Below are 13,597 nucleotides of genomic sequence, written 5' to 3' on the forward strand. Positions count from 1 at the left end.
AAATTTTTAAACCTTGTAGACAGCAAACAGTCTGGATTTCTCTCTAACCAGATCACTGAATAAGTGGTTGTCTCATTGACTGGTGGTATAAGAAGACCAGTAGCATCGAAGTGCTGGACTTTTTAGATTTTTCTGTCGCCTTCGACACTGGCGAGCACACCATTCACCAAGGAGAGCTTCTCCAAATGGTCATAGAGGCAAACGCTCTCGTCGCCATTCAGTATTTCCTGACTAATCGGTCTATGGGACTGATTCATGGATGTGATTTATAATGGCGCAATCCCATAGGAAAACGTTCCATGAATCAGGCCCTCTTATCTCTTTTTTCATATGAATCTCACAACATCCCTATCAAGTGCAGAGTACCTCAAGGTGCGGCAAGTTTACCGCTACTATTTCATCTTTACCTCCAACCACTGACTAAGCTGTTGCAGTCCTTTTGGGGATTAAACTTTATATGGATGCTGATGACACACAAACACTACTGATACTCAATGGCTCATTGACTGTTAGTGTATCCCCTGGCCCAATTAGGATCGGCCTGAATTGGGGGTTACATACTTTTGTGATGCCTGTAGTGCAGAAATTGACACCTGTAAGAAAGAAATGAAAACATAGAAAGACGACATTGCTTAAATACTGTTTATTTAATATGTATTTGTTGTGTTTTACCGTAAATGCCTTTCTATAATCATGTTACACCAAGGCAGCCCCTCCTACAGGTGCCCCAGAGTTGGGAGCAGTGAATAATGAACAGGTCACCCTGTAGTGACCAGATGCATGAACCGTGCCTCTGGGCAGGGAATGCAGAGAAAAACCTTTGGAATGATTAAGACTGTTGGAGATGGGCTGTTAAAGGCAGAACATAAAGATCAAGTGAAGAAGAGTGAGTCCTAGTGGGGGACATGTATCGAGCAACCTCTGGGGACAGAAGTGCTCACCCAACAGTGGCCCAGGCCGCGTGAGTGGTGGGGCCCAGGAAGTTGATAGCAACCCAGGGCACCTGCGTGTTTTTGCCTAGGAAGAAGAGCATGGCAGCTGGCACCAGCGAGGCAAACCAGGGTTTGGGGTGGCCTGTGAAGATGAGATGGGCAACGAGGTGTAATGTACCAGCCCACTGATCAAGAGCATAGGTATGCTGGCAGGTGTTTAAAGTCCCTGGATGCTGAAGCAGCTGCACAGCCCCAGGTGAAAGTGGTGAGTAGTGCAATGGGGTACCTTTTCATTCAATGCTAAATTTGACAGGCCGCCCGCCCCTCATTTCCGGTCTTAGTCCCGCCCCTTTGATATAACTTTTAAATAAATTTGATTGATCCACCAAACATTTTTATATCAAATGTACTGACCCCACCAATAGTTTTTATATAAATTTAATAAGAGCATCAATACGGCCTATAAATAGATGATATATTGGCCCCTTATTAATTTAATGAACCCTCAAAAATGTTAATCGAACTTCAAAAAACGTTATATTACGTTTATATAAAATGTGATATAAAATGGATAAGACCGTCATCATCATGTATAAATAGTTGATGTCATGACAGACCATACGTTTGATGGTGTCCAAAAATAACCCTATGCATTTGAGTTAGCCTCTTCACCTAGTAACATCAAACTTTGTCATCAATCTGATATAACATGGATAAAACCATCACGGTGGTGTATAAATAGATGAAGTGAGGACTACCCATAACTTTGACAGTGCCCAGAAATAACCCTATAATTTTGAATTTGCTTTATACGCAAAGTGTCTTCACCATACCTACACAAAAGCCCAAACTATTGGCTTTGACAATGCATGTCATTGAAGGAATGACATTTTAACAACAATCATGCATTTGAGTGCACTTTATACACAAAGGGACCGACACCACCTCCCAGCCCCTCTCACCTGTGACACCACCCACAGGCAGCCTCCTCCAGACTGGACACCCCACAGGCAGCCTCCTCCAGAATGGACACTACCCCCAAACCCCCCTCACCTGTGACACCCCCCACAGGCAGCCTCCTCCAGACAGGACACTACCCAACAGCCCCCATGTGCCACTATCCCATGCTGCCTGATAGCACCAAGGTTTGATTGATTATTTGCGCCAGCCACTTCGTATTAGCTTTTGTGCCCACCAGCCCTTGCTGCCGACCAGCACCACCGCTCATATTTCTGATTTACTGATCCTTCTTAGCAGCCTTACATTAAACCTACTACTACGATAAGCTTCCGACCAGTTATCATGTTCCCATTCTGCATTATGCCAAACAACATTTCCTGTACAGCAGGTACCTTCCTCAAACTCTAAAATGGCCTAGTTAGACCAGCTGCCAACGCCACCACCCCATCTCCTACCCCACCCTCTTCCTACCCTACTTACCTGCATTTCTGCACCCACCTCAACAAGTCCTCACGTTACCAAACATAGGCATTACCAACCCAGAGCCCGCATACACTCAGATTACCTCCTCTCCACCTTCGACCATAGAGACCTTTTATAAAATCAAACCCATCCCAGGTCTCGCCAGATACAACAGACTCAGTTCCCGGACCTACTCACTACACCTTACCAAAACTCCACCCCCTCCTAACTTCCCACCCACCTCATTAAATATCACAACGTACAGCCACCAACACAAACACCTCACTAGAAGACCTCCTAAACAACCGGAGAACACCAAAACCTCTCTATCTACACCTAGCCCAGATACCTCTCCACCTGCCCCTTTGCCTAATTTGAACTGTGCACTCATCAATGCCCATTCACTTGGAGCTCACGCCATTGAAATCCATGACCTCATCATTGACCAACAACTCGACATAGAAGTGGTCACAAAAACCTGGCTATACCCTGCTGCAGGCCCTCTGCTAGCACTCGCCATCCCTCCCCGATTCAACATTCTCAGGGCCGTAGGACCCACACCCAAGGAGGCGGGGTCGCCCTAATATCCAAATCTACACTTCAAATCAGAGCATGTCCCATTGAAACTACACAAGGATACAAACTCCTTATAGCCAAATACACCTCCAACCCCAAAACCACTACCAATTTTCTAGTCGTCTACAGAGCCCCAAACAAAAATTCACACCCAGAAGTAGACATCCCTCTTCTACTCGCCCCTCTCATCAAGCCAAACACCAAATGCATTATACTCAGTGATATAAACCTTGGCTTTAATGACCCTCTTGATCATTCAGCCTCAGCATTCTACTCAGCCATGCAAGACATGAGCTTTGTCCAACTAGTCAACACACCCACCCATAATAAAGGTAGAAAATTGGACTGGACCCACTCACTCAACACACAAATATCTCTTGTCTCAGTCGTACCCACAGACTGGTCCGACCACCACATTTTTATCTTCTCCCTGAATAATATTATCGCAGACCCCTCAGCAACGAACAAACCTGAAACCTATGAAGCCAGAAATATCAAAATAACTCACAGCTGAAAACCTCTCCACCGCCCTACAAGCGTCATTAGCAATCTCTGACCCAAACAGCAATGATCCTGCTGACCTGGCAGAGTGCTACAAAAAATGCCTCACTAATACCATTGACTCGCTAGCTCCCGTAATCACTAAATCCCGCAGAACAAACAAACACACCAGCTTCTGGTTCAACGAGGAACTAGTTACCTTGAGACGCACACAAAAGAGCACTTGAACATGCCCACAAAAAAATAAACACCCCTGACTCAGCCAAGGCCTTTAACATTGCAAACAAAACCTACAAAATAGCCATAATAACCAACAAAAGCAAATGCCCTCAACCTAAGAATCACCAATAAGTATGATGAAAAAACCCAAAAATGAGACTGCGCCCAATGTTACACGGTGATTTAGTATATTTAGAAAAGTGCCCTTCCAGATGACACGTGTTTTGGTCTCCCTTGACACCTTTCTCAAATCAGGGCTGCTTAATTGGACATAACACATGTAGAATATTGCAAAACATATTCCAACATTAACATCAGAGAATGTATAAGTAAACATGATATTCCCATTTTACAATTACATGGGAAAAAGAGGCAAAATTATGTACACAATTGCAAGTCAAAAACAAAAAGTAAAATATTAAAAAAAAAATCAGACAAAAATAGGATTGGGGAAAGGGAGGGAGAAAGGGAACAAGAGATGGATACAAATATCTTGCTTAGTTAGTGCTTAGTGGAGAGTAGTTGGTCAAGTGGCACAGTGAGTAGAGCGCTCGCTTTGACATCAGTGCAGAGCCTGCTAACGCAGGTTCAAATCTTAGCAGGGCCAAACTCAGCCTTTCATCCTTCCAGGTCGATAAATGAGCACCACACATGGTGGGTAATAATAAGCAGGGTTTGTAGCGCTATATAAACGCCAAATTATTATTATTATTATTGGTAGTTTCAGGAAATAAGTAAGTAGTTCCATGTTACCTTGTTTCCTTAGTTCCCCTAATAGGTTAACAAACTTGGCTGCTCATCAGTACCCGGCTTAGATCCCTTGAAAACATAAATAGGTTAAATGTCTGTTATAATGTGAAGGTTAATAGAACCTTTGCATACTGCGGTTCGGTGGCGCGTTCCTCAAGCCGAGATTCGATTTGGGACTCGGCTGGAGGAAGGCGGACGGCGGACGCAGTGGGGAACTCTCCTTACAAATAAACAAGATAACAACCTGAAGACAGATGTATGATTACTTTATTTACAAAGAACACACATAACAAGTGGTGACGAGGATGGCCGCCTGCCTCACATGAAGGAGAGTTCCGGAGGCATGATTGTGTAAGGAGCGGGCGGCCAGAACCATCAACTACCGATGATACGGGCGATACATCCAAGGAATAAGAAGGATCCTGATCAAACAAAAAGGTACACAATAAGAATGCCAATTTAAAATAGGAAAGAAGTGCTAAGAAAGTAAAACTATGAGTACAGCTACGGGAATACCTGCCAAATAAGCGGAGCATTTTTTGAAACGAGTAAAAGCTTCGGTTGATGTAACTGCATCCGCACAATACGAAGCATGGCGTGACGTATTTAGAGTAAAGGACCTTGCAGCGTCCTGTACGTGCCGCCATTTTGAGACAAAGCAACTAAAAAAAAAAAACGAGCGATGATTTCAACAACGCATAGTAATGCTGTGTCTGCGTGAGTTGAAACCACGTTAGACAAATCGAAGACGCAATATAACAAGCATACTATAATAAGACGAATTCATAGTCTGCCAATATACAAAGAAGTATTTATGCGACAGGATAATTGATTGTCAAACGAACTGACCTAGCTGCTATATACATTGATGCAAGTGGATTAATTACATTGTGGCAGAACACATTCATCACCACAGAGTTTTAACTGCTCATGACTAAGTAAATATGAGGAAAGTGCACATACTTTATACAAAGATAACGAAATAAAAAGAAATCATAAAAACGAAAATAAGAAGGAAAAAGGGCATTTCTAATATTTTACCATGCAAAGCATAGTAGCACCAGAGAAGTTCTTGGCACAACCTGGGACTACAACCTTATCGTGGGAACAATGGTTAGACAATTTCCAGGTCTACATGCGGGCCATTGGCGGCGCAAAGTTCAGTGATGATTCAAAAGAGGCCACCTTACTCAGTTGTATTGGGGCTGAAGCCTTAAGAATATTTCGGACGTTACCTGATGGTGGTGATACTGCAAGTGGTTCTGGTGATTCCTCATCCAGTTCAAGGAAATACGATATTGCCTTGTTGAAATTAAACAAACATTTCGGAAATAAGACTAATGTGGTGTTAGAAAGGTACAGGTTTTTCACAAGGAGACAACTCAAAAATGAGTCCATTGACATGTATGTCGCAGCGCTACGAGGTCTCATAGCTACATGTGAATTTACTGGGTTAACAAATGAGTATTTGAGAGATCAGATTGTTCTTCATGTTGCTGATCCCAAAATACAACAAAGACTGTGGCAGGCGAAGAATCCGTCTTTGGAACAGACTTTGGACATTGCACGCTCCATCGAGCTGGGTGATAAATGCATGCGAGAAGTGCAAAGTAAGCAAGAAATGTTTGACAAAGGCCCTATTCAAGCAGTAGTAAGTGATTAAATGAATAAAGATGAAGAGACTTTAATTTCCATGGTGAAAAAGTTGGAAAGATTGGATCTGAACAAGGGCATCAGACAAAGTAAGGAGATGCAACCATGGAATCAAAGCAAATGCGGTAGGTGTGGTTGGCACAAACATGTGAATGCGGATAGAGACTGTCCAGCCAACGGTATGGAGTGTTTCAAGTGTGGCCAGATGGGTCACTACGGAAAAATGTGTAGAAATATCAGAGGGAGAGGAAGGAATTTCATGCGGGGGAGTGGCAACAGGGGTTATCGCCAGCCTACCAGGAGCAACATGATGGGAGTGAGAGCCGTGGAAATGAAACATGGTTCTGATGATACAGTAGCAGTCACCAAAGAAATGGATGATGTTGTGCAAATTCTAACTCTTTCGTCTAAAGAAAATGATATTGGCTCCTGGGTACCGATGTCTATTGATGGGATTAACATAGAAGTAATGGTGGATACAGGATCCCCATATACCATAGTGGATGAAAACACATTCCATAGAATACTTAAAAGAAAATGTGAGGATCTATGTCTCAGCAGAGTCAAAGCGACGGGTTATGACAAGTCTCCCATTGACATTCTTGGTTATGTGTGGGTCCAGTTGGCTTTTGAAGGGAGACAAACATATTGCAAGTTATATGTTGCCCGCAAAGGGTTTGCCATAGTCGGCTGGTGGGAACAAGCGGCTTTGAAAATCAGAATCCATCCGGGAGAAAACATTCCCATCATGAGTGTCACAGATAAATGCTGCAATTCAGATGCCAGTTTGGTGCAGTCTTTTCCAGACGTATTCAATAACCATATAGGTTTGCTCAAGGGTTTCAAGCATCACATTGTTCTAAAAAAGGGAGCAAAGCCCGTTGTACATAAATTAAGGAATATACCAGTTGGTACCCGTGAACCTTTGAAGAAGGAGTTAGAAAGACCGTGTTCTCAAGACATTATTGAGCCTATAGAGAGCTCTGAATGGTTGTCCCCTATTGTGATTGTGCGGAAGCCAGGGGGAGAAATTTGCATGTGTGTGGACTTAAGAGATTTGAACAACAATATATGGGTTGATCGTCACCCCCTACCTAACATAGGAGAGATGCTCTCCACTATGGAACCAGCTAGATACTTCACCACACTTGATCTATCCTCTGCATACCACCAAGTGGTGTTGGAAGAAGAGTCTAGGCACCTCACATCTTTCATAACCCCTTTGGGTGCTTTTCGCTTTAAAAGGATGCCATTTGGATTGGCATCCGCAGCTGCTGTATTCCAAAGATTGATGCAGTACCTTTTTGAAGGATTAAGGGGTGTCTATTTTTTTCAAGATGACATTCTGATATCAGCTGTATCAGAAGACCATGATGCCAAACTTGTAGGTGTTCTACAGATTTTATAACAAAAAGGACTCACATTAAAAATAGAGAAATGTAGAATTAAAAAGAAGGGAGTAACGTATCTGGGCCATTGCATTGATGCAGAAGGGATAAGGCCTAAAGAAAGTCTTGTGAATACGATACTAGAAATGCCTAACCCATCTAATAAGGATCAATTGAGAAGCTTGATGGGATTAACGGAATATTACTCCAAATGTATTGATCACTACATGCACAGGACATGCCACATAAGGAGCTTGATGAAGAAGGGTGTGAGTTTTGATTGGTCACCTGAATGCAGGCGAGAACTGCAAGACATCGAAATGTCAATAAACAAGGCCCCTGTTTTGAAGATGTTTGATTGCAGAGCCAAATCCATTATATCAGTTGATGTAAGTAACGTGGGCTTAGGAGGTGTATTGGAACAAGTTCAACATGGAACAAATGTCCCGATTGCTTTTGCCTCTAGGACACTAAAGGATGCGGAGAAAAATTATTCCACAATTGAAAGAGAGGCTCTGGCAGTGATGTGGATCTTAGAGCACTTTAAAGGGTTGATTTGGGGAAGCCCCATTGAAATTAAGACGGATCACAAGCCCCTCAAACACATCCTAAGTCCCAAGAATTTGCATTTAATGTCTCCTCGCATCAGAAGGTGGATTCTAATTATAATGCAATATAATCTCACGGTTAGTTTTAACCCTGGCAAAAGGAACAGAGTTGCTGACTGCTTATCCCGCCTGCCATGTTCCTCAACTAATGAAGTGGCCAAGGAAGAGGAGATGGAAATGGATTGTGTGATAGCACAAATACACCCCAGTTTTTCCAAAGAAGAATGGATCAAGGCTAGCGAGAGGGATGATGAGCAAGAGCAACTTAGAAGGGCAATTAGAAGTGATTGGAGAGAAGTAACAGAAAGCATTGTTCCTTGGGAAGGTAAGAAAGATGAAATGTCTTGTGATGAGGTGCGTATATACCGTGGAGATCGTATAGTTCCACCTTTGGGTTTAAGAGAGAAGATAATGGAAATAGCGCATGAAGGACATATAGGAAGAAACCTGACTAAAAGAAGAGTCAGAGAGACATTTTGGTGGCCCAATATATGGAGTGATCTGGAAAGCATTGTAAAAGAATGCTCTGCATGCGCAGTGAGTGACAAAGGTAAAGTGACTAGAGCCACACCGTTACAGCCTATAACGATACCAGACTCAGTGTGGACGAAGTTGGCCGTTGATATTTCAGGCCCATTTGAACTATTAAAACCCCACAAAATCTATATCATTGTGTTGATGGATTACACTTCAAAGTGGGTGGAATGTGGCATAATGGAAGAGTCAGTTTCAGCCATGAAAGTTAAAACATTTCTGGAAGAAATTTTTAATAGAAAAGGGGAACCTCAAGAGATGATATCGGACAATGGTGCACAACTTATGTCAATAGAGGTACAGAAGTTTCTCAAAGAAAGGGCTATTAAGCACAGGACTACAGCTCTATACCATCCCATAGGAAACGGGTTGGTGGAAAGGATGAACCGCTTTATTAAAGATACCATTCAACTGGCTGTAGCTAATAACTTGCCCTGGAGAGAGACTCTTAAAGAAGCTTTGGTAACTTATAGAGTCACGCCACATTCTACAACAGAGGAAGAGTCATTTACTATGATGAAGGGAAGAGTTGCTACAAATAGATTGAGACCAGCCTGGCTGCCGTTGAAGAAGAATAAATCTGTGGACATGGATGCAGTGGTCAGGAGAGTAAAAGATAAACAAGAGAAATACAAAAAATATTATGATAGACAGAAACATGTGAAGGAGATGAAGATTGAGGTGGGTGACTGGATCAGAGTGAAAGAACCCAGGAGAGTTTTGAAAGGAGAATCTAAATATCGTCACCCACAAAGAGTAGTGAACTGTTCAAATAAATCTGTAACACTAGAAGATGGTAGTAAGTGGTCATGTGATGAAATTATTGTAACGGATGGAAGAGTGAAACAGATGATGGATGACAACAACACGGTGGAGAGGAAAGATATGATGGAGAAAGAAGGATCTGCATCACCCAAAACTGCATACCAAAGTGACCTGATGAACAATGATGTCCCTGGGTTGAGATCCAGGAGAAGGGTGCCACGAGTGAAAGAAGACTTCATTTATTATTATTGAACAGGTTACATATAGACCAATGTAACTCAATGACTTAATGAAGATGAGACAACGTGTACCCTTTCACTTGCAGATTTTTTTTTGTGATTCTGCAATTTATGTTTCGTTTTGTTTTGTTTCCAATTCCCCATTTCCTCTGTATGTAATCATGGTGATTGTGTTAATGGGGGGAGATGTTATAATGTGAAGGTTAATAGAACCTTCGCATACTGCGTTTCGGTGGCGTGCTCCTCAAGCTGAGATTCGATTTGGGACTCGGCTGGAGGAAGGCGGACGGCGGACGCAGTGGGGAACTCTCCTTACAAACAAACAAGATAACGACCTGAAGACAGATGTATGATTACTTTATTTACAAAGAACACACATAACAATGTCACCTTCAATCTTATAAGTCTTGCGGATTAGTCTAAAACGTCAGGCATTACTCAAGAGTTTACTTCCTATTATTAGTTTTAGGTCATACATTTTAAATGTGACTCTCCTGTTTGTAATGTGTAGTTGCACAATTGCCTGCATCAATGACTGTTGAAGAAATAAATGTGTTAAGAAAGGGTGGCCACGTGCTGTTATGAAAGCATTATTTAGAATTCTAAAATGTTTAAAACATTTTTACATTCCATTTCTTAGCGTGCAAGGTTGCGCAACGATCCATCTCTGAGGTGAGTCTTAAACTCGTATCTCAGACAGGATTACTGATAATAAAAATGTGTATTAATACAGGGTTAACCATAAGCTACTGTAAATCCATTCTTAACATTAAGGTAACTGCGCGCACCCGGTCGTGCAGCGATGTCCAGAATGTCTTTATAAATCCAGTCTTAACAATCAGATAACTGCGCGCACACGGTCGTGCAGCGCTCTGTCAATAATGCAGTCCATTAAGCTAGTATGTTAGATAGTTCTGCACTTTCTAGCCAGTCTCTTACCTTGTGAATGCATTCAGGCGTTCAATCGCGTGGTTCCTTTGTCTCAAGGGGGCGCCATTTGGCGTCCTCTCGCTAATTATTGTGGTTGCCATGGAAACAAGTCCATCTTTGGTATCAGCTGCAATGTTACTACTGTATAATGTGGCGGCCATGTTTGAAGGAAACCATCAACACATTAAGTGAATTGTAATGTCTGACAAGATGAAATGTAGCGTAGTTTGCCATGATAGTTAAAGAGTGTTAATACTTTATTTACAGTTAATAAATTTCATAACAATTACGAAGTGTAAAAGAGGGAATAATTATTTCAGCAAATTTATTATTGATTATCTCATCGCAAATTAATTAGGCGCTCACAATCCTAACACTACTCTATGTGCATTTGTTATTGTAACAGAATAGGTATCTTACTGAAATTACGAATTCCCTTTTTGTACTGCTTAATTGTTAAGAAACCTATAAACTCTACTTAAAGTATTAACACTCTTGAATTATGTTGGCCAATCACGCTACACTTTACTCTGTCAGGCAGCACAATTCACTTAATGTGCTGCCTGTTTCCTCTAAACATGGCCGCCGCATAACACTGCAGGTAATAACTAAGACGGACTCACAGTAGTCTTTGGCAACCGCCTTTCACAATAACTATGGAGGGGACGCCCCTTGGCGCCCCATGGGGTTAAAGGAATCACGTGACTCAATGCTTGAATGTAACCATAATTTGCTGAAATAATTATTCCCTCTTTTACACTTCGTAATTGTTATGAAATTTATTAACTGTAACTAAAGTATTAACACTTTGAATTTGTGTTTTCAGATTTCTCTTCTCACTGCTTCTTGTTCTTCTTTAGATCATATATCATTCTCCTTAAGCACTTCCTTTCTTTTTAAGTGTTATATAGACTGTGGGCCTCATTACACGTTGTGCAGTAAAAACTGCAAATTAGCGGCATGGTGCTATTAACGTGTCCGCCCTCGCACGAGGGCGCTAATAGCGCACGATCACGAGTACGCGGACACGAGCATAGCGCCATGCCGTTAATGACCCTACCGCCATGCCGGTAAAGTCCCCTAAAAGTCCCTTCCCACTTCCACGATAGTGCAGATAGCACCTCTGCCCTCGCACTGCATGCAAATAGCGGTCACCGCTATTAGTGGTAGCCTACTTAGCGGTGCCGCTAATAGCGGTGAGCCGGGTCGTGATCCGCATGGGGATTTAACGTTACCGGTATTCCATTACCAGTAACGTTAAATCCCTACCACTTACCGTGTAATGAGGCCATGTGTCTTGACCTTTGTGTGTTCTTTCCTGTTTAATTCTTCCAGTGGCACTTATTATACAGTTCACTCTCATCTATTTCACGGACACTGGTGGATAACCTGCTCTTAAAGTTCATTACTACGGTAGCCAGTTCGTATCTTTTACGGCGGAAAGCCATCTTCAAATACACACGTTTTCGTGTTTCAGGACCTGCCGGTGATAGCGTCACTGTTTACTCCGATATTTGTTGTGGAAAGTGACTTTCGTACCTTGCTATGTACAAGTTCCCCAGTATGGGCCTCTGTCAACACACTTTGTGCGTAGAGCCATATTCACTGTGGGGAACGACTCTTCACTCCCGGCCCCTCCCGCTGTAGGCGTCGGCCTCTTTCTGATTGGTATTCTTCGGGCCTCGGTCAGGAAGTCGGCACAGACCTTGTCCTTCCCCTACTGGGTTTTGACTACGCCCCGATTGGCCCACGTCTGGATCAGCTGCTTCTCAACTGATAGCTGTTGTTTTTTTCTCCCGGAGGGTAAAAAGAGACACCCGCTCCGAGACACAGAGCCGTCTCGTACGCGGCTCTTGACACAGGCTTCTCTTCGGATGTGTCAGCTCTTCAAGGCGAACGATTTAAACAACTCCCCACCCTTCTGCAAGCGCAACGGCGCAATGTTTTTTTTATTTTTTATTTCTTTATTGTTTTTAACAACATAAAACAAAAACCATTATCAATTAACAAATGGTATGCTTATCAAAAATAAAGTCCCAACTCTTACCCTCCCTCCGCACCTACTCCCTAGACCACGGTTAATTCCCAGTTCTCCTCGAGTCTGTGCCCTGGTCTGGGCCACCCTCTCTACCTGAGTAGCTATCTGCTGTCCTGCGATGGAGCAGGGGCACTGTAACAGCGGAACGTTATACATTAACTAAGATAATTCTTCATTCTTGACGTACTCTCAATATGCCCATTCGTAACAGACATTTTCTCTCTCTTCCTCGTCCGTCTCCTGGCAACCAAAACAGAGCATGTAACAGATTAGAAAAAAGGTCCCTATTCTTTCAACTCTGTTCAATTGGTACAGGAGGTTGTCGTTCATATACCCTAATTACTACTCTAATAGGCTCAACCTCTCCCAGTGCTGGATATCCTATCTGCTACTGCTAGGGTCCCCTTGCCTGATAGGTTTACCCTTGCCTAATAGGTTTATCACAGGGGCGCTGACCCCCAGTATCCCATTTTGTTTGGGGAATCCAGTAGAAGCTTTTTGATGATCCCTTCGCTCTCTGCACATCAGGGGGTCCAATAGTCCATAGCCCCTTAAGTATATAGCTCCTTGAATTTAGTAATCGGTGTCTCTTGACTCACTGTGAACTCAAGCTTCATAGTGAGAGTCCCCCATTACCCCTTGCCACACAACAAGTACCTTATCCTGTGGGGTGCCTCTTCTTGCAGTCCCCTGCTCCATCTTCTGGATGCCGAGCCACAGCATGCCGGCCATTACATTTCTTCCCCACCCTTCATCACTCACGCTTGGAGGAATCAAGGGTCGTAACTGGGACTTTCCTCTCACTGCAACTCACTACTGCCACGGCTGTGCACATAGTTATGGGTTAGGGGCTGCATCGTGTCCCCCTGCACAGAGTCTCTGGGTCAGGGACTGTCTCCACGTCGCTCTGCTGCTTCTGCTCTCTCTTCGCCTGGCAGCACGGACTGTGACTCCACCTCTGCTGCTCACAGTGTCATGACACCTCCCCTCGTCAGCACCTGAAATATACCCTGAACCATCTCATGTTTCTAATTTAATCCCA

Source organism: Ambystoma mexicanum, chromosome 12, assembly GCF_040938575.1.
Source record: "Ambystoma mexicanum isolate Mex_15411 chromosome 12, UKY_AmexF1_1, whole genome shotgun sequence".
NCBI classification, from domain to species: Eukaryota; Metazoa; Chordata; class Amphibia; order Caudata; family Ambystomatidae; genus Ambystoma; species Ambystoma mexicanum.